Raw genomic sequence first — 21,021 nt, 5'->3', positions numbered from 1 at the left:
ACTGCTCGGTATACTGAATAGTCGTTTCACACCACGTGACTTTGGTTGAAACTCACAGGGATAAGTGCAGGTGAATGTAATTGAAATTATGTGGCATTGCTGCCATGGCGAGGAACAAGAGAGGGTGTTATGCGCTGCATCAGTGTCTGTGCTTGTTCACTTGGAAATCAGCTCTTGACGCCTTGAAGAAAGGGTGCTCAAGAGAGGAGAGCTGAGAAACTTTTCCAGACTGACGGTTAATTTCGATGTGGTAGACAGGGAGGCAGGAGGGAGCGAGAGAGGGGAGGCAGTGTTTAGAAGGGGTGTGAAAAGTGGCAAACCTTTTTCTAGCAATCTTCTGGTATTCTCTGTAAAAACTATGAAAAATATTTAAAGTGAGTGAAGTTCCACTATAATTGAAAATCTGGACTTTGCAGGTGTCATTTCTGCTGAGAGGGAAAGCTAAGCAAGTCATGCGCTTGCACACAAAATGCTCTCTTGTACATGACTGATTTCTGTTAAGTAATCTTAAGGAGATGCTTTACAAAAGTCCAAAACAAACATAAAGACAAATACATAAATTAGTAAATACATTAAAAAATAAATATGAAAACTGTGCTTTTGGATCCGTGCTGTCTCTCCACAGATTGTTTTAAATCTCTACCGGCTTGCTATTGACTCACCCATATGTGAAGGTCATGGCTCATGCTAATGATGACATCGCAAAAATGAGTTACTGTTGAGTTGGCCCCTCTCTCTCCCCAATCACACTTAGCCCTGCACCTAATTAGTTTTAGTCTACATGCACTATCTTTCCATTTACAAATACAGTTAGAACAGTTAGAACTGACAGCCTTAGGGTGGTCACCCCTAACTTTTTGCTTCCCTGCCTCCACTTTTTGGACTCTGTTTTTGCTGGTTTTTAGACTCTGTGCACTTTACCACTGCTAACCAGTGCTAAAGTGCATATGCTCTCTCCCTTTAAACATGGTAACATTGGACCATAAGTCCCTAGTAGAAGGCACTATATGTGCCCAGGGCTTGTAGATTAAATGCTACTAGTGGGCCTGCAGCACTGATTGTGCCACCCACTTTAGTAGCCCCTTAACCCTGTCTCTGGCCTGCCATTGCAAGGCCTGTGTGTGCAGTTTCACTGCCAATCGAACTTGGCATTTAAAAGTACTTGTCAAGCATAAAACTCCCCTTTTTCTACATATATGTCACCCCTACGGTGTGCCCTAGGTAACCCCTAGGGCAGGGTGCTGTGTGGGTAAAAGGCAGGACATGTACCTGTGTAGTTTACATGTCCTGGTAATGTAAAACACATAAATTCGTTTTTACACTACTGTGAGGCCTGCTCCCTTCATAGGCTAACATTGGGGCTGCCCTCATACATTGTTGGAGTGGTAGCTGCTGATTTGAAAGGAGTAGGAAGGTCATATTTAGTATGGCCAAAATGGTAATACAAAATCCTGCTGACTGGTGAAGTTGGATTTAATATTACTATTGTAAAAATGCCACTTTTAGAAAGTGAGCATTTCTCTGCACTTAAATCTTTCTGTGCCTTACAATCCACGTCTGGCTGGGTTTAGCTGACAGCTCCTTGTGCATTCACTCAGACACACCCCAAACACATGATACTCAGCCTCTCTTGCATACATCTGCATTTTGAATGGGTCTTCCTGGGCTGGGAGGGTGGAGGGCCTGCTCTCACACAAAGGACTGCCACACCCCCTACTGGGACCCTGGCAGACAGGATTGAACTGAAAGGGAACCTGGTGCACTTCTAAGCCACTTTTTGAAGTATCCCCCACTTCAACAGCACATTTGGGTATAAAATCAGGGCCTCTGCCCTACCACCTCAGACACTTCCTGGAGAAGAAACTTGTAACCAGAGCCTGCATCCTTCCCAGAAGAACTGCCTGGCTGCCCAAAGGATTCACCTGCCTGCTTTCTGTGAAGGACTGCTGCCTTGCTGTTGCCCTGCTGCCTTGGTGCTCTCTGGCTGTGGTGAAAAAGTGCTCTCCAAGGGCTTGGATAGAGCTTGCCTCCTGTTCCCTGAAGTCTCAGGACCAAAAAGACTTCTCTCTCGCAACTGGACTCCTTGTGTGGTGAAAAGTCGACGCACAGCTTGCTAAAACCGACGCACAGCCTGTCCCGTGGTGAAAAATTCACCACACGCCGAACCGGAACGACTCAGCTCGACTTTGCAAGGAAAATTTTTGTGGTGCTATATGGTGTTATTGTATGATTTATTGCACAAATACTTTACACATTGCCTTCTAAGTTAAGCCTGACTGCTCAGTGCCCGGCTACCAGAGGGTGGGCACAGGATCTTTTGGATTGTGTGTGACTTACCCTGACCAGAGTGAGGGCCCTTGCTTGGACAGAGGGTAACCTGACTACCAACCAAAGACCCCATTTATAACATTAACTAAATGTTGACCCCTGAAAATGTAAACATTAGTGAAACAATTGTTCTGCAGCCAGCACCTTTTCTCATAAGAAGTTCATCCTGGACTATGGAGCCCTGAGGCTGTTGGGGCTGATTTATGACACCCACATTCTAGCTGACAACTTGTGCATGTGCCATTGACATGTTATGCAGGCAGTGCGAATTCCAAGTTTGCTGTGTGTTATGGCATTGGCCTCAGCTCCCTAAGGGAACTGAGGCCAGTGCCGCCGCACTACTTACACCGGGCTGACTGGCGGAAATGTCATAAGACAACAGTTTCCGCTGGTCAGCCGGTGGAAACATCATAATATGGCGATGGTGAAGCTGCATTCTCAGCAGCAATCCCACCGAGATCGTAATCAGGCCCAAAGTCTCATGGGTCAGTAATAAAACCATGACCCTACGAGAACTCACCATATTTTTTAAAAGCACTCAGATAGAGCTCCATGCTTTTCAGCTGAAGTGCAAGGCCCTCTTATGGTTGTTTTAATGATTGCATTCGGTGGGCTAAAAAATGTTCAAAGATAGACTTTTTGGTTTTATTTCATACAATACGTCTCTGAGTCTTTCTTTTAACATTTTTCAGTCCATAATAAAGCAATACCAAAAGCTATGTTAAAAGAAAGACTCACAGACATGACAGCTAATTATCCTACATGTTACCTCACTCATAACATGATCTATGACATCATTGATTACATTACCTCAAATTGTAAAATTACATCATTGAAGGCAAGACTGTGCATGGCAGGTACGCAAGTTATAGTTACCTTATGGCATGAGTTATAGTTACAAGAGATAACTATACTTTAACTGGTATAACTAGTGAATATCAGTGTTTCTTTTTAATTTCAAAGCGTTACATTGTCATTTACATTTTCACCTGACTATAAAATCACTTTAACCTTGGTCGTTTTTTAAAATCCACTATAACTAACTATAACTCTTGCCCTAAGATAATGCGCACCCTCACCATGGACAATTTTTTTCATAAATAATTTTACTACAACGGTTACAGTGATATTATCAATTATGTCATAGACGATGAGTGATGAAATATCTGGTGTGATTAGCAGTGCATGGCGAGGGCACAAGTTATAATTACCTTAGGGCATGAGTTATAGTTTCTTGAAATAACTCTAACTATAAAAGCTAAATTTCTGTGGTTTTGTGTGTGTAAAATCTAAAGCTAACTATAACGTCACTGTAACCTTTGGTTTTTTAGTGAATTTCAAAGGTTTATTTTAATTCTGTTTCCTAACTATAACATCCCTGTAACCTTTGTTTTTTCAGTGTATTTCTAGGGTTCTTTTAATGTTAAGTAAGATGCCCAATGCGTTGCTCAGTGGGTGGGGGGGGGGTTGGACGCAGGAACGGGCCTGGCATTGTGCTGCCCCCACCTAAGCTTCCTGCTTCTGTTCCCCTCCTCCTTGCATACCATTGTCCAAGTCCAGGCCCCTACTCCCTCATTACAGCCCTGTGAACGAAGTTCTGCCTTTGCCCTTTCCACCTTTCCTGAACAGTTAGCTTGCTGCCACATCCCCCTCCTCCCTACACTCTATCTGCCCTACATGGTCCAATGTGCTGCCACTGCCCCCTCTTTCCTGCCCCTCATAGACCTTTATGCTGCAACCTTCCCTCCTGCCTATCCGGTTTGGTCAGCTTGTTGCCCTTGCCTCTTTCCCTCTCTGTTGTCCATGTACATGGCCCTGTCCCCTCCCTATTGCTTTCAATGGTCCATTGTGTTGCACTGTCATCACTCTTGCCCTGTGTGGTGTATTGCACTGCTGCAACCCCAGATGCCTGCCCTATTAGGCCAGCTTATGTCCCTGCCCATCTCCTTCCTGCCCTCTGTTATCTGAGTCCATGTCCCTACCACATTTCTCCTGCCCTCTGTGAACCAATGTACCATTGTAAATTGAAAAGGGGGATATGTTAGGCAGGAAACAGATAAAATAAATCCTTTTTGGGCTTAATAACTTTGGGAGCCTCATGCCTCAGTCGGGTCTGTTGGCATGTTTGGTTGTGCTGCCACTGCTTCTGCCTTCTGCCCTCCATGGTCTGTTATATTACCACAGCCTCTCTTGCCTGTCTTGCCCCTGCCCCATTTCCCATACCCTTCATGATCCATTGTGCTGCAACTACCCCTCTCGCCTGCCCAGTGTGGTCAACGTGTTCCCTCTGCACCCTCCTCCCTGCTCTTAATTATCTGAGTTCATGCCCTAGACCTCTGCCTCCCATTAGCATCCTAATGACCAACTCAACTGCTAACATTCTGTATTTGTTACAAAAGTTTGGCACATCTGACATAATTTTGATGTTATCAAAACTGTAATACCTAAAGCATTTCCTTTAGAAGGTACACAATTGAGAGGGTCTTATTCCCATTGAAATTTTGGTTAGTGCTCTAAAAACCTAAAATGAGGAAATATTTTCTGAGTTCTCAACTAGCGACAAAGCACTTTTAAATTATTTGCTACCTTTATGTTTTTTATTCAGTTGATCACTTGATTATATGTTACACTTAGAGGAGAGGATATTATGTTGCGGATAGAGCTGCAGACTTAGCAACTGGGGAACCAGGTTTGAGTTTCAGCGTTAGCTCAACATCCTGTGATTCTGGGCACCTCACATAATCTTCCCATGCGTAAAACCAAAATGAATGTGTCATTGTGTAATGTAACTGGTGCTCATGTAAAGCACTCTAGTACCTTTGGGTCAATTCTATGTCAGGATCGGAGGCGAGGATTATGCATATCTTTCTTCACCCTTTATAATAACAGCCAGTTCAAAGTTCAAAAATAAACGTAAAAATTACAACACACATGAGTCCATCACATCTCCATGGTAACCAGTATCCAAACCTTTCCCTCTCCGACTGTCCATATAAATCCTCTGTTGCCATAGTCCTTCCTCGACTTCACTGCAACTGGAAGTTAAGGCATCCTCAAGTTGTTCATGCATCAGATCCTAAGAGAGTAATGCGACAAATATGAGAAACGATGACCATTATCTCCTTTGTAAGTAGAATAATCAATCCTTAATAATCACACGCCCTAAGGCAGCAAACATTTCTATAGGCTTTGAAACCGTAATAACAGATTATACAAACTAAACCAAAATAATTTATCATTTCCAAACTTAAAACACAAATACCACCTGAGTAATGATCCTGTGTCCAATAATCTCTCAGACGGGAGATGCACTCCTTGTGTTGGGAAGGATAATCCTCGCCTCTGTGTCCTTAATTGAATTGAAACTTTCCTTCTCAATAGCTAGGAAATTTCTCATTCTATGTCATGACCTGAGGTGAAGATTATGCATATTTAAAGCTTACATACCACCAGTGAGGCTGCCTCATGAATTGGTTTCAAATAAAACTTTTTGAAAGCGGACTCAGATGGCAAATCGGTGGCATTCATGTTGTCTTCCAACTTACCATCTACCTGGACCGGTTTGGAGGCCATGGCACCCCTAGCAGAGTGTGTCCCACACGCTTTCACATTGATGCCCTCTTCCATCATAATCCATTTAATCAACCTAGCAATCAATGGGGAGGATACTGCCTTAAAGTGTTTCTTCATAGAAATCAACTGTCTCTCCCCCGGGGGTCGGTGCTCAGCTGTCAACTCCTCATATGCCTTCTGGCATCTGACAAAACAAAGCTTGGGGGCATGTTCAAAAGCTAAATAGGTTACCAACATGGTATTACATTTAGTCCTTCTGAATACCGTGAAAGTTACCCCCTCAGGTGAGAGTGTCCGAGCTGATATATCGAGGGCTCTCACATCCGAAACCCTCTTACAAGATATAAGGCAGAGCAACATAGCGAGCTTTGCTGACAACTCTTTCCTCAAAAGATATTGGTTATCCTGCAAGAAGACAAAAGGCGCAGAACCTCATTGAAGTCCCAAAGTTCCGAATATCTAGGTTCCGGGGGATTCGATATCCTGATACACTTGAGCAGTTTGCACACCCTTGGATGCTCTCCCACTGGGTTATTGTTCAGCGGGGAGTGCCACGCCGAGATTGTCGATCTAAAAGAATTGATCGAGCAATAAGATAAACCAGGAAATTTATGATATCTGTGATTTGGGCCCCATGGGATTGAGGTGTCTCTCCACACACCAATGAACCAACTTGCTCGATCAGTTTGGTGTCTTCTGCGGACAGAGGGGACTGGAGATCAACCTAAGCAAAACCAAGTATATGTTTTTAAATCCCTGCCACATCACTTGGTCTCACACAGTGTTAAATGTTGTCCGATTAGGGAGAGTTTGTATCTCCGTTCACCCTTAGTAAGTCCTTTGGTTGACCCTAACAGATTCACAAGTGCAAGCTCCAGGTGGAACTATATCTCTTAGACGTGCCCGGTGCCCAAGCTGGGCGGATAAGTCTCTCAGCCTCCTTTGAAAGTCTGCTGTCTTCCCAGCGGCTCCTGATATCCTCCACGCCATAAGATTGAGATGGCCCTGGAGAACCATAGTATGGGGTTGGCCCAAAGGGTCCAAGAGCATCCGCGGGAAAGTCGGAAGAAGGAGCGGGTAGTCGTAAGAGAGTTCCAGCAGAGTTGGGAACCACATCTGTGATCTCCACAGTGGGGTTACAAACACCACCGAAGCCCCTTGATGATGCACTTAAGCTGACACTCTCAGAATCAACAGGAAGGGGGAAAAGCGTCAACTTGAATCTACCCCCAATCCTGCAAAAACATATCCACTGCTGATGCCCCAGGGTTCGGGCGGCAACTGAAGTACGTCAGCAGTTGGGCATTCAGGCCCTCATTACGAGCCTGGCGGTCTGTGACCGCCAGGCTCGCGGTTGGCGGGAGCACCGCCGACAGCCTGGCGGTGCCCCTTAGGGCATTCTGACCGCGGCGCTTTGGCCGCGGTCAGTGCAGGAAAACCGGCGGTCTCCCGCCGGTTTTCCGCTGCCCGTCAGAATCCTCCAAGGCGGCGCAGCATGCTGCGCCGCCTTGGGGATTCTGACACCCCCTACCGCCATCCTGTTCCTGGCGGTTCGCCCGCCAGGAACAGGATGGCGGTAGGGGGTGTCGCGGGGCCCCTGGGGGCCCCTGCAGTGCCCATGCCAATGGCATGGGCACTGCAGGGGCCCCCGTAAGAGGGCCCCGCTTGTATTTCACTGTCTGCATAGCAGACAGTGAAATACGCGACGGGTGCAGTAGCACCCGTCGCACCTTCCCACTCCGCCGGCTCGATTACGAGCCAGCTTCATGGTGGGAAGGTCGTTTTCCCCTGGGCTGGCGGGCGGCCTTTTGAAGGCCACCCGCCAGCCCAGGGGAAAACTCAAAATTCCCGCTGCGGTCTTCCGACCGCGGTACGGTATTTTGGCGGCTCCCGCCGGGCGCGCGGTGACCGCGCCCGGCGGGAGTCAGAATGACCCCCTCAGTCTGGATGCAAAGAGATCCACTGAACATGGTCCCCAGTGTTCTATCAGTGCTGAGAATACTCCTCTGTCTAGTTGCCAATCGCTGGTATCCTCCAGAAATCTGGAGTTCCAGTCCACTAACACATTCTGGGAGCCTAGGAGGGATTCCGCGATCATAGACATCTGATGTTGAAGGCAACAGTGCCAGAAATCCTTCGCTAGTTCCGCTAGGGCTTTCGAGCGAGTGCCTTCTAAGCGATTTATGTACTGGACTGGGGACACATTGTCCATCCTCCGAAGGACACAGCAAGAGATCCTGTCTCACGTCAGGGACCTGATTGCGAAAGATCCAACCAAGAGCTCCAAGCAGTTGATGTGGAGATTGAGCTCCTGTGGAGTCCAATGTCCCCCAAATTGAGACTTCCCCACACCCAGCTCCCCAGCCCCGCCGGCTGGCCTCTGATTCGATTATCAGATCCGGCAATGACCCAATGATCGCCCTGCCGTTCCAAGCCTCCATGTGGTCCAGCCACCACTGGAGCTCCGTCCTTGCCTCCTGAGAGAGGGCTAGCAATTCTGAGTAAGTCATGCCATGTCTGTGATGATGCGCTTTCAGGCGTTGAAGTGCTCTGTAGTGTAGGTGACCCGGGAAGATGGCCTGAATTGAGGATGAAAGAAGTCTGACAATTCTGGCCAACTGCTGGAGGGAGATCCTATCCCGTCTCATGACCTTCTTCTGTTCTTTGTTTATCTTGGTCACCTTCAAAATTGGAAGGCCGTGTTGTAATCAATGAGAAACCCCAGAAAGGTCATAGATTGTGAGGGAAGAAGTTCTGACTTCTGTTGATTTGTTACGAACCCCAAGTCCTGGAGCAGCATAATAGTCATGGTCACATTGGAAAGTAGTTGCGAGTGGGGCTGATCATCAGGATTTCATCCAGATAAATTATCAGGCGCACCCCAGAGACCTGAAATGGTCCACCATTGGTTTGAGCAGTTCAGTGAAACACCACGGTGCCAATGATAGTCCGAATGGGAGAGGCGTGAACTTGAACACTTGTTCCCTCCATAGAAATTGTAGAAACCTGTGATGTGGAGGAAAAATCAGGACTGTCAAGAAGGCATCCTTGAAGTCCAATTGAATCATCCATTTCCCTAGCAAGAACAGGTCCCTGAGCATGTGGATACCCTCCATATTGACACGTGTGTAAAGCATCGAATATCAACAAAACAGTAAATAAGTAAAATCAAACACCAATTAAAAAAAAATAGGAAATATTTCTACCTTTAAAATGACACCAAAATGACAAACATCCAGTGTACTGTAGGGAACCAACATTACATTTAAAGATGAATTGTAAAAAAATGCTTTCTGGTGCCTAAAAACAAAAAGCTCCAACTGGTGACATCTGGTTGCACTTGACAGTGGCAAAGTCAGAAGTTGAGGCCAACCGGGATAGAGCCATGCTTGGATACACTGAGGTGGAAGCCTTGGTCAAAGTTTTACCTTCGCACTTAAAAATGGTTCTGGAGCTTTTCTCCTGTGAAATTGTGTGGGCCTCTCCAGCAAGTCAATTTCGATGCAACACTGTCGGATTGCCTTTCTGTGGGCCCCCAGTCAAATCCAGGAAGCCTGGAGCTCCGGACCTTTCAGCGGGACAAACCTGAAATGTAGGCCTGGTTGCGGTTGAAGTTAGCCGGCTTGACTCAGGTTGGTCCACTTATGGAGTTTTTTTTTTAAAGTTGCTCCAAACATCTCCAAACTTCTGGATCTTCTTCCAGAAGTCATCATCATGATGATAACTTTATTTTGGCTATTGGCCATAAAAGTACAATCATCCAACGTCAAAACATAAAATATCTTAAAACCTCACATCAATATCTAAAAGCCTTAGGAGGGCACACAAAAATAATAATTAGTACATCACCATTCATAATATGAAATATATAGCAAAGAACAAGCTATATACATATATACATAGTAAGATAATTCCATCATAAAGTTAAACCATAACTCCTGAAACAGGAAGAACATATAAGAAACAAATACTTCATAAAAGTAAACCAAACCTGTACCCATCTAAACAGCAGCCAACAACACAGAGCACAAATAAAACCCTAGCCCTGATCAAAGAGCAAAAAGGCAACCCCTTTTGATCTGTGTCTCGACATACATAATAAGAACTGGGAGACAGCAAACTCAATTGGATATGCCAAATTTGTTCGAAGTGTTCTAAGAGCAGTTATAAAAATCCCTGGTACCAACATTTCGACATATCAGGAGAATCCAGGCCCTCCGGTGAGACAGATACATGGGACAAAAAAAAAATATGCTCTAAGGACTCCTTGGTTTCAGGGCACAATTTACAACTCACCTCTGATGAGGAAGCAGAGCACTGTCCCTTTGCTGTCAATGACTGGACTGTCAATATTCCAATCCAGAACTTGATATACAGTGCCCTAGCAGCTTGAGGGTGAATAGTATCCATATATTCCTTATACATACTAAGAACTGGGAGACAGCAAACACAATTGGATATGCCAAATTTGTTTAAAGTGTTCTAAGAGCAGTTATAAAAATCCCTGGTAACAAAACTTTGACATATCAGGAAAATCCAGGCCCTTCTGTGAGACAGATACATGGGACAAAAAAAAATTTGCTCTAAGGATTCCTTGGTTTCAGGGCAAAATTTACAACTCATCTCTGATGAGGAAGCAGAGCACTGTCCCTTTGCCGTCAATGACTGGACAGGTAATATTCCAATCCAGAACTTGATATACAGTGCCCTAGCAGCTTGAGGGTGAATAGTATCCATATATTCCTCCAATGAATAGGAGTCCTTGAATTCTGAAAAGACAGAGGTCAGGGAACCCACTCTCTCATGTCTATATAGCTCTTCATCTACATGGCTACAGTACATTCCCCATAGCATAACCTTAGAAACCCTACACGCAGATTCTGCGTTCACCCTTAATCTTTCACTTCCAATCTCAATCAGGCATTGTTTTATATATCCAAGCCAAAAGGGGGCCAAACATGAGGAGGAACTAATCCTCCTCCAAAACAATAAAGGCTAAAGTCTATCCTTATTGGCAAGAGATCGATTACCCAAATCTAACTGGAGAGGGACGGGCATGGTGGTAAGGAAATGCAAAGAGCGATTTTCCACCAGTTTCAAGTCATTTAAATTACAATGCCCCTATAGATCTCCTCCATACAGTATTCCATCCTAAGCTTGCAAATTATAAATTTGTAACATAGGGGATTCTGGATGAAAGCTGGAACCCTGGACCGCCCTCAAGATGCCACACGTGTAATGCTCCAGTCTAAGCTTGCACTTCTGAATCTGCTAGGGTCAGGCAAAGGACTCATTGAGGGTGACCGGAGATACAAACTCTCCCTAATCGGACACCACTTAACACTGGGTGAGACCAAGTGATGTAGCAGGGATTTAAAAACATATACTTGATTTTGCTTAGGTTGATCTCCTGCCCCCTCTGTACGCAGAAGACACCAAATTGATCAAGCAAATTGTGATTGCACATTGGGCGCTTCGATATCAGTAAGGTGTCGTCTGCAAGCAGGAGGGCTGGGATCCTCCTGCCAGCCAGACTTGGGGCATCATGTTTACATTGTTCCAGAAAGGACACCATGTCATTAATGAATAACAAACGTAGGGTAGGGGCTAACACACACCCCTGCCTCACACCCAGGAACACTGGAATGGAGTCAGTCAATTCCCCATGAGAACCACACCTAACTTGGGCATGATTGTTTGTATGAGCCTTTGAAAGCTTTCAACAGGATAATGGGCACACAGATGTTAGTCAAGACTTCCCAGAAGGCCTCCCTAGGGTCAAGGTCAAATGCTGACCTAAGGTCGACCAAAATTATATATAACCGCCCAACACAACCTGTTTCCAGTATACTAGTTGAAAGTGGAAAATCTGGTCAGCAGTAGTAATTCATGCTCTGAACCTAGCTTGGAGAGGAGTGAGTACATCTGCTTCCTCCATCAAGGCTTGCAGTCGGCTCAGTAGAAGATGCCTAAAAATCTTCGATGAGCTATCTATTAAACTAATGGGCCGATAGTTAGATGAAAGGAACCTTATGCCCGTTTTTTAAACTGGAATAACTTCGACCTCAGCCCATATCTTTCGCATGGGTAACCCATTCAAAAACTATTGAAAAGCAGACAAAAATAAGGACACAATTCTCTTTCTCTGCCTTAAATAGGTCCCCTTGGACTTAAGCCATACTGGGTGCTTTCCCTGGAGTAATCCATTCTGTAGCCTTAATAACTTTGCTTACAGTAATGGGGCAAGTAGCACAGTCGGGCTGACTAGAGGTTACAACCCCATAATCTGGAATAACACTAGATACATTACTTCCGGAAGCACCTATACAAAGGCCAAAAATATGTTCTACCCAGGCAGAAGCCATTACATTACATGATGATGGGGCAGTGCATGATGGACTCGTCTTAGCCAAAGTCTGCCAAAAAGAAAAAAGATCATCCTCTTTTGCTGCAAGAAGTATAGCTTCCCAATAGGCTACTTCATAGGTTTGTTTAACCTTTGCTATTGTGGCCTTATAAGAAGACCTAGCTGCCTGAATAGAGGCTCTTGTACCGCTTTTAATAGCGGCCATCAGAATGAGTCTAGATGCCGTACAGACCTTGGAATACCAACGTGGCTAATGAGACCATTTTTTATGGAGAAACCTAGCCTCTACCAAAAAAAGATTATTTAGTGAGCAAAATAAGACACCACCTCCATATCAATATCTTGCTTACACAACCTTATATCCACTAAGATGTAATATATGCGACATGGTTTCTCTTGGCCAGTTAAATGTGGTTCTCCTGTTACAGGCTCTTATCCAATTACTAAGAGGCAAAGCATTAACTTGCAAGGCACCCACCGACCATTTTTTCACAGGATCAAGAACTAGCATGGGGACACCCCACACTTCATCCTCCTCCCCAGAAAAGAGATACAGGGGGTCATTCTGACCTCGGCGGTAAAAGGCCTATACCGCCGGTCAGAACTCCGCCATTCTACCGCCGCGGCCGCTGTAAACCGCCACGGTCATTCTGACCACCAACTGTGAAACCGCCAAAAACCCGACATCCAAAGAAGGCCGCCTCATCAGCGGGCCGCGGAAAACTGGAGATGACCAAACCTCCACCGCCACGCCAACACAAACACGCCCATGCCATTCTGACCCACGAACCCACGCGACGGTCTTTCAACCGCGGTATTCCATTGGCGGTACACACCGCCGCGCTCAAAATACACACACATATACAAAACACTGCCACACTGGACAATTTGAAATACACACACCTGACACACATACAAACAACACTCCCACACATCCAATCAACTATAAAACACACACCCACATCACCCACAAACCCCTACGACCGAAGATCAGAGACGAAGGAGAGAGAGACACATCACAGAATAGAGAGCTACATCACACAGAGGCACACTACACCATCACACACACCACATAGAAGCACAAAGCACCACACACCAACACACTCATCACCACATACACCACCCCACACCTCATCCACACCACCCCATGGCACCCCAAAGGCACCCACGGTTTTCAGACCAAGAACTCCGGGTCATGGTGGAGGAAATAATAAGAGTTGAACCCCAGCTCTTCGGCTCACAGGTGCAGCACACCACTATAGCCAGGAAGGCGGAGCTATGGCAGCGGATCGTGGACAGGGTCAACGCGGTGGGACAGCATCCCAGAAATCGAGACGACATCCGCAAACGCTGGAACGACTTACGGGGATAGGTGCGCTCGATGGTCTCGCGACACAACATCGCAGTGCAGAAGACTGGCGGGGGACCCCCACCCACTCCCCCCGAATTCAAAGCATGGGAGCAAGAGGTACTAAACATCCTCCATCCTGATGGCCTCGCTGGAGTACACGGAGGAATGGACTCTGGTAAGTACAATCTCAACTACTTCACCCCCCCCCAGCATGCTAACCCCCACCCCCACCCTCACCCCCAACCCCCCATCACACATCCTCCCTGAGAATGTCTCTCCAGCACAACCCACCCAACACCAACCCCTGCATGCCACCACAAATTATGGACACCCATCACCTAAGCATGACCACTGCACATACCCCCCCCAAACACCCCCACAACACCTCCCCCAAGGGAATGCCAGCACTGGGGGACAAGGGCACCCATAAATCGCACACAATAGCACACACAGAAACAATAACCATACTCGCTTACCCCATGCAGGACCCGAACGCCAACACACCGGTCAGGAGGGTCCAGAAATGTCCATCCCCCCCCGGAAGAGGCCCCCAGTGATGACAGCAGCTCTGTCGACATGGAACCTGATGACCAGCCCGGACCATCGGGGATCTCTGGACAGTCGGTTCCCCTCAGGCAGCCACAGGCCACAGCAGACCCAACCCCCTCTGGGAACAACAGCACAGCTCCCACCCAGCGGGCCCATGCCTCTGTCTCTAGGACAGGTCAATCAGTGGTGTGTCTGCCACTACAGGGCACCCAGGCTAACCCACCACCCCAGCAACAACAGGGACCTGGGGGCAGTGGTAGTGGGCCGGGGGAAACTGGGCAACTCGGAGGGCTGCTGTGCGACAGGGGGGGAGGAGAGGCCCAGGGAACCCACTCTCCAAGAGGCCCTCACCACCATCATGGCAGCCTACCACCACTCCCAAGAGACGATGGCGACGGTACTGGCCAGGTTCCAGGAGATCCAGGCACAGCAGGAGGAATGCTACATGGGGTTCACCAATCAACTCACCAACATCTCTACCGCTATGGGGAGCATAGTCCAGGCCCTCAACCGGATAGAAGACACGTTGCGGGACCATGTGGCACCACACAGGGCCCCTGTCACTAGCCCGGACCAGGAACAGCCTACTACCTCCGCCGGCGCTAGTGGACAGGAGGCCCCACCACAACGACAGGCCACCAGAACCCCACCTCCTGCTGAAGAACAACCGCCCCGCAAGAGGAGCCTGAGTTCAAAAAAATAGACAGAGTAGGATGTCAAGACCCCCGCCAGCATGAGATACCCCCGGAAGTCATCCCACTGTCCCACATTGCCACCCTGTCCAACCTTGAACTGCCCCTGCTCCATCCTTCCACAGGCATATGGACAATGCACCTGTGAGCCTGAGAACTGGTCTCTGCCATGGACATTACTCCACCCCCACCCATCACCGTGTTAATATCATGTACCATTATCTAGCACAAAAAATAAATCACTCAATGCACTGAAATCAATCAGGAGTCAGCCTGTATTATTTACAAATGTATAACACATTACAGATCAATTATGTTCTGTTAACTTTGTGCTGAACACATACCGAGATCAATAAGCATTAGTCCATGGGCTAACCAAGCAGAAGTCACGCAGTGGGTCATACAGCACTGAAAAGGGAAGGGAAAATCAAACATCAGTTTAAAAGAACTGGGGGGTCATAGACAAAGTTGAGATGCAGGAGGCTTTCAGGAAAAGTAAAATGGCGTGGGTGATTCTTACCTGTGTGCTACTGAAAATACTGTTGGATAACTCTGTCCCTGTTGTCTGTGTCGTCCTCTGAGTCTTCCTCCTCTTCACTCTCCGCAGGCTCCACAGCTGCTTCAACACCACCATCTGGACCATCCTCCTGCAGGAAAGGCACCTGACGTCGCAATGCCAGATTGTGAAGCATACAGCAGGCCACGATGATCTGGCACACCTTCTTTGGTGAGTACATCAGGGATCCCCCTGTCATATGCAGGCACCTAAACCTGGCCTTCAGGAGGCCAAAGGTCCTTTCTATGATCCTCCTAGTTCACCCATGGGCCTCATTGTACCGTTCCTCTGCCCTGGTCCGGGGATTCCTCACTGGGGTCAATAGCCAAGGCAGGTTGGGGTAACCAGAGTCACCTATTAGCCACACACGTTGTCCCTGTAGCTGTTCCATCATATGAGGGATGCTGCTATTACGCATCACATACGCGTCATGCACTGAACCAGGGAACTTGGCATTCACATGGGAGATGTACTGGTCAGCCAAACAGACCACCTGGACGTTCATAGAATGGTAATTTTTCATGTTTCTGTACACCTGCTCATCGTCTTTTGGGGGGACTAAGGCCACATGGGTCCCATCAATGGCACCAATTATGTTGGGAATATGTCCAAGGGCATAAAAATCACCCTTCACAGTGGCCAAATCAACCTCCTCAGGGAATATAATGTAACTCCGCATGTGTTTCGTCAGGGCAGACAACACTCTAGACAAAACTTTAGAAAACATGGGCTGAGACATTCCAGATGACATGGCCACTGTTGTCTGGAATGAGCCACTTGCAAGAAAATGGAGGACTGACAGCACCTGCACCAGAGGGGGAATTCCTGTGGGTTGGCGGATGGGGGACATCAGGGCTGGCTCCAGCTGGGCACACAGTTCATGTATAGTGGCACGGTCAAGTCGGTATCGTAGTATGATGTGGCGTTCTTCCATTGTCGACAGGTCCACCAGCGGTCGGTACACGCGAGGATTCATCTTTCTCCTCGCAAGTCCCAGCGGACGGTGCCTAGGAAGGACAACATGGAGCACAGAGTCAAGCAAATCACAGGTATGTTCACCACAGCTTGCATAGCACACGGTTATCTATGTATTGAAAGGCGTGTATGTGTGGCAATGCAAGGCCTAGGCCTGTGTGACGCAGTAGAAATTATGCCATGTGTGCCCTTGAAATGGCGGCTGCCTGACCTGTGAAGTGGGACAATGGGATGTGAGGTCAATGCGCTGGTGGAGCACACCGTGGCGGTAGGCGGTCGAAGACCGCTATACGAAGCCACATTGGTTAACATTGAAGCCTATGGGTTTCAGGAGCCAATGACGATGTGCGCCGGCGGTCGCGGTACGCACCGCCGCGGTACGCACCGCCGCGGGCGTGACCGCCATTTTCTATCTGCTTAATCACTTGAGACCTGATCATCCACAGGAGAGGACCTATACTGCAAGTGCTGCTGTGACCTCGTTCTGGAAGTGACAATGGCTGCTGCGACTGGGGAAAGGGCCCCTGCCTTCATGTCTGAAGAGTTGGAGAAGCTCGTGGATGGGGTCCTCCCCCAGTATGCGTTACTCTACGGTCCTCCAGACCAACAGGTAAGTACACCGGGTGCACATGGAATGGGCGATGCCTGTGTGGAGTGGGGTGGATATAAGTTGGTGGGGTGGGGGGCGAATGAGGAGTGCAACGCACGACAGATGAGAGCATGTGCCATATGGCAAGGTTGGGGAGGGGGGGCCAATCACATCTAACATGCAGTAAATTGATGAATGTTTCCTTCCCACCCTGTACATGTCACATAGGTCAGCGCCCATCAGAAAGTCGAGATTTGGCGTGCCATCGCCAAGGAAGTCCGGGCCCTGGGGGTCCACGTCAGACGGGGCACCCACTGCCGCAAGAGGTGGGAGGACATCCGCCGCGGGACCAGGAAGACCGCCGAGTCACTGCTGGGGATGGCCTCCCAACCTAGGAGGGGTGCCAGTCGTACCCTGACCCCCTTGATGTCCCGGATCCTGGCGGTGGCCTACCCTGATTTGGATGGGCGCTTGAGGACATCCCAGCAGACACAAGGGGGTGAGTATCAGCATATTCTGCTATCTTTCTGTGCAGTGGAGGCGTCTGGGTGGGGGAGGAGGGTTGTGGGTGACATTAGGCCAGGGCGCTTTCTGTAGTGTAGTCCTCTCCCTTAGGCATGGCCCTGTGCTCCCGGCCCCCACCTCTGTAGGGTGACAAGTACAGCTATTGATGGTCCAGCCTCACACATGTGCGCGTTTGTCGTCTCTAGACCTGTTGTCCTAGTCAGAAGTACTGAGTAGTGTACCCCGAATGCGCAGCTTAGTGCATGAGGCTCCTGTGTCTGTCCTCTCCGCCAACGGTGTTGACATTGCATGCACTCAACCTGGTCTTCTTTTTTCTCCCCCCACCCTTCTTCTTCATCTTCTTGTGCATGTGTGCATTAGCATCATCAGGTGGAGGAGATTTGGCATCGGAGCACGAGGGAGCTGCAAGTCACAAGGCCCCGGTGGGCCCAGGAACAGACACCGAGGGGACCAGTGATCCGGAGGGCGAGGGGAGCACCACAACGGGGACCGGTGGTGAGACCAGCGACACAGACACGTCCTCGGATGGGTGCTCCCTAGCGGTGGCGGCAACATCCGTGCCCCCCGCCTCTACAGGTACAGCCGCCACCCAGCGCACCAGCCCCGCCCTCCCTGCAGCCCCTCAGCCTACGCTCCGTGCCCGCTCGCCCAGGAAGGCGGGCGTCTCCTTCGCCCCAGTCACCTCAGCCCCTGCCCCTGTCACCCCTGCTGCCCTCAGTGCGGAGCTCAGTGACCTCCTGAGGACGCTCATTGTTGGGCAGACTACCCTTTTGAATGCCATCCAGGGGGTAGAAAGGGAGGTGCATCGGAGCAATGCCTACCTGGAGGGCATTCATTCGGGTCAGGCTGCCCATAAACGATCGTTCAATGCTCTGGCCTCAGCACTGACGGCAGCCATTGTCCCTGTTTCCAGCCTCCCTCTTCTTACTGCCTCCAGCCTGTCTCTGTCTCCTGTTCCTCAGCCTATCCCATCCACACCATCTGACCAGCCTGCACACACCTCAACACCCAAGGGCAGCTCATCCAGACACAAGCACCACAGATCCCACAAACACTCACCCAAGCAACACCCAGATGCAGACATTCCAACAGTCACTACCACCTCTGTGTCCCCCTCCTCCTCGTCTCCCTCCTCCCTCCCTGTGACGTCTCCACTCACACCTGCATGCACACCAACATCAGCCAGTGCTTCCATCACCACCACACCCTCCAGTACAGTCCGCACGCGTGCAGTCACCACCCCCACTGCCATTTACACGTCCCCTGTGTCCTCTCCCACTATGTCTGTCTCCCCCTCTTCCAAGACACACAAACGCAGGCAGCCACCCACCCAACAGACATCCACCTCACGACAGCCTACAGCACCAGCACCTTCACCCAATGACAGCACACCTGACTCTCCTACAACCACATCCTCTTCCTCCACTCCCATCACCACTTCTCCTACCCTTTACCTTGGCCCTAAAAAAGTTTTCCTGGCTAATCTTAACCTCTTTCCCTCCGATGACCCACCCCCTCCATCTGCAAAGAGTCCCAAGAGCACCTCAGCCACCACCAGCCCAGCTTCGAGTGTCACTGTTGTGCATGGGTTCTGGAGTCCACCCTTTGCCAGCAGTGACACCTCAATCAGCAGCAAGGACACATCCAGCCCCCCCCCAGGCAAGAGGACCAGGAAACAAAAGGGCCGCCGTGCGAGGACTGACACGGCTGCCCCCAAGGAGCAAAGTTCGCCCACTTCACCAGCCACAACATCTAGGGGAGGCAAGGGCCCGAGAGCCCCATCTAAGGAGCGAAAGGGCAGCAGGGCAGAGAAGTCAGCCAGCAGGAGCGCGGAGCAGGTGGGCCCCACATGCCACATCCCAGCTGTAAGGGAGGACACCAAAGGGCCCAGGACTCCGTCACCGAAGGGTCCAGAAACATCACGGTCGGAGGGCGACTGAGCAGGGAGTCCAGCCCAGGTCTGGCTCCCTTGACCTACTGGATGAGCACCGCTGAAGAGGGCCCTGCCGTGAAGATAGGCACCGCTGAACAGGGCCCGCCGTGCAGAAGAGCACCGCTGAAGAGGGCCCGCCGTGAAGATAGGCACCGCTGAACAGGGCCCGCCGTGCGGAAGAGCACCGCTGAAGAGGGCCCGCCGTGCAGAAGAGCACCGCTGAAGAGGGCCCCGCCGTGAAGATAGGCACCGCTGAACAGGGCACGCCATGCAGAAGAGCACCGCTGAAGAGGGCCCGCCGTGCAGAAGAGCACCGCTGAAGAGGGCCCGCCGTGAAGATAGGCACCGCTGAACAGGGCCCGCCGTGCAGAAGAGCACTGCTGAAGAGGGCCCCGCCGTGAAGATAGGCACCGCTGAACAGGGCCCGCCGTGCAGAAGAGCACCGCTGAAGAGGGCCCCGCCGTGAAGATAGGCACCGCTGAACAGGGCCCGCCGTGCAGAAGAGCACCGCTGAAGAGGGCCCGCCGTGCAGAAGAGCACCGCGGAAGAGGGCCCCGCCGTGAAGATAGGCACCGCTGAACAGGGCCCGCCGTGCAGAAGAGCACCGCTGAAGAGGGCCCGCCGTGCAGAAGAGCACCGCTGAAGAGGGCCCCGCCGTGAAGATAGGCACCGCTGAACAGGGCCCCGCCGTCTCAAGCACCGCTCCGCTGGGACCTTCCTGTCAAGCACCGCTCCGCTGGGCCCCGCCGTCTCAAGCACCGCTCCGCTGGGCCCTTCCTGTCAAGCACCGCTCCGCTGGGCCCCGCCGTCTCAAGCACCGCTCCGCTGGGCCCTTCCTGTCAAGCACCGCTCCGCTGGGCCCCGCCGTCTCAAGCACCGCTCCGCTGGGCACCGCCGTCTCAAGCACCGCTCCGCTGGGCCCTTCCTGTCAAGCACCGCTCCGCTGGGCCCTTCCTGTCAAGCACCGCTCCGCTGGGCCCTTCATCTCAAGCACCGCTCCGCTGGGCCCTTCCTGTCAAGCACCGCTCTGCTGGGCCCTTCCTGTCAAGCACCGCTCCGCTGGGCCCCGCCGTCTCAAGCACCGCTCCGCTGGGCCCTTCCTGTCAAGCACCGCTCCCCTGGGCACCGCCGTCTCAAGCACCGCTCCGCTGGGCCCTTCCTGTCAAGCACCGCTCCGCTGGGCCCCGCCGTCTCAAGCACCGCTCCGCTGGGCCCTTCCTGTCAAGCACCGCTCCGCTGGGCCCTTCCTGTCAAGCACCGCTCCGCTGGGCCCTTCATCTCAAGCACCGCTCCGCTGGGCCCCGCCGTCTCAAGCACCGCTCTGCTGGGCCCTTCCTGTCAAGCACCGCTCCGCTGGGCCCCGCCGTCTCAAGCACCGCTCCGCTGGGCCCTTCCTGTCAAGCACCGCTCCGCTGGGCACCGCCGTCTCAAGCACCGCTCCGCTGGGCCCTTCCTGTCAAGCACCGCTCCGCTGGGCCCCGCCGTCTCAAGCACCGCTCCGCTGGGCCCTTCCTGTCAAGCACCGCTCCGCTGGGCCCCGCCGTCTCAAGCACCGCTCTGCTGGGCCCTTCCTGTCAAGCACC

Source organism: Pleurodeles waltl, chromosome 4_1 (assembly GCF_031143425.1).
Source record: "Pleurodeles waltl isolate 20211129_DDA chromosome 4_1, aPleWal1.hap1.20221129, whole genome shotgun sequence".
Taxonomy (NCBI): domain Eukaryota; kingdom Metazoa; phylum Chordata; class Amphibia; order Caudata; family Salamandridae; genus Pleurodeles; species Pleurodeles waltl.
The sequence above is the reverse complement of the archived record's forward strand: the minus strand, read 5'-3'. Positions refer to the sequence as shown.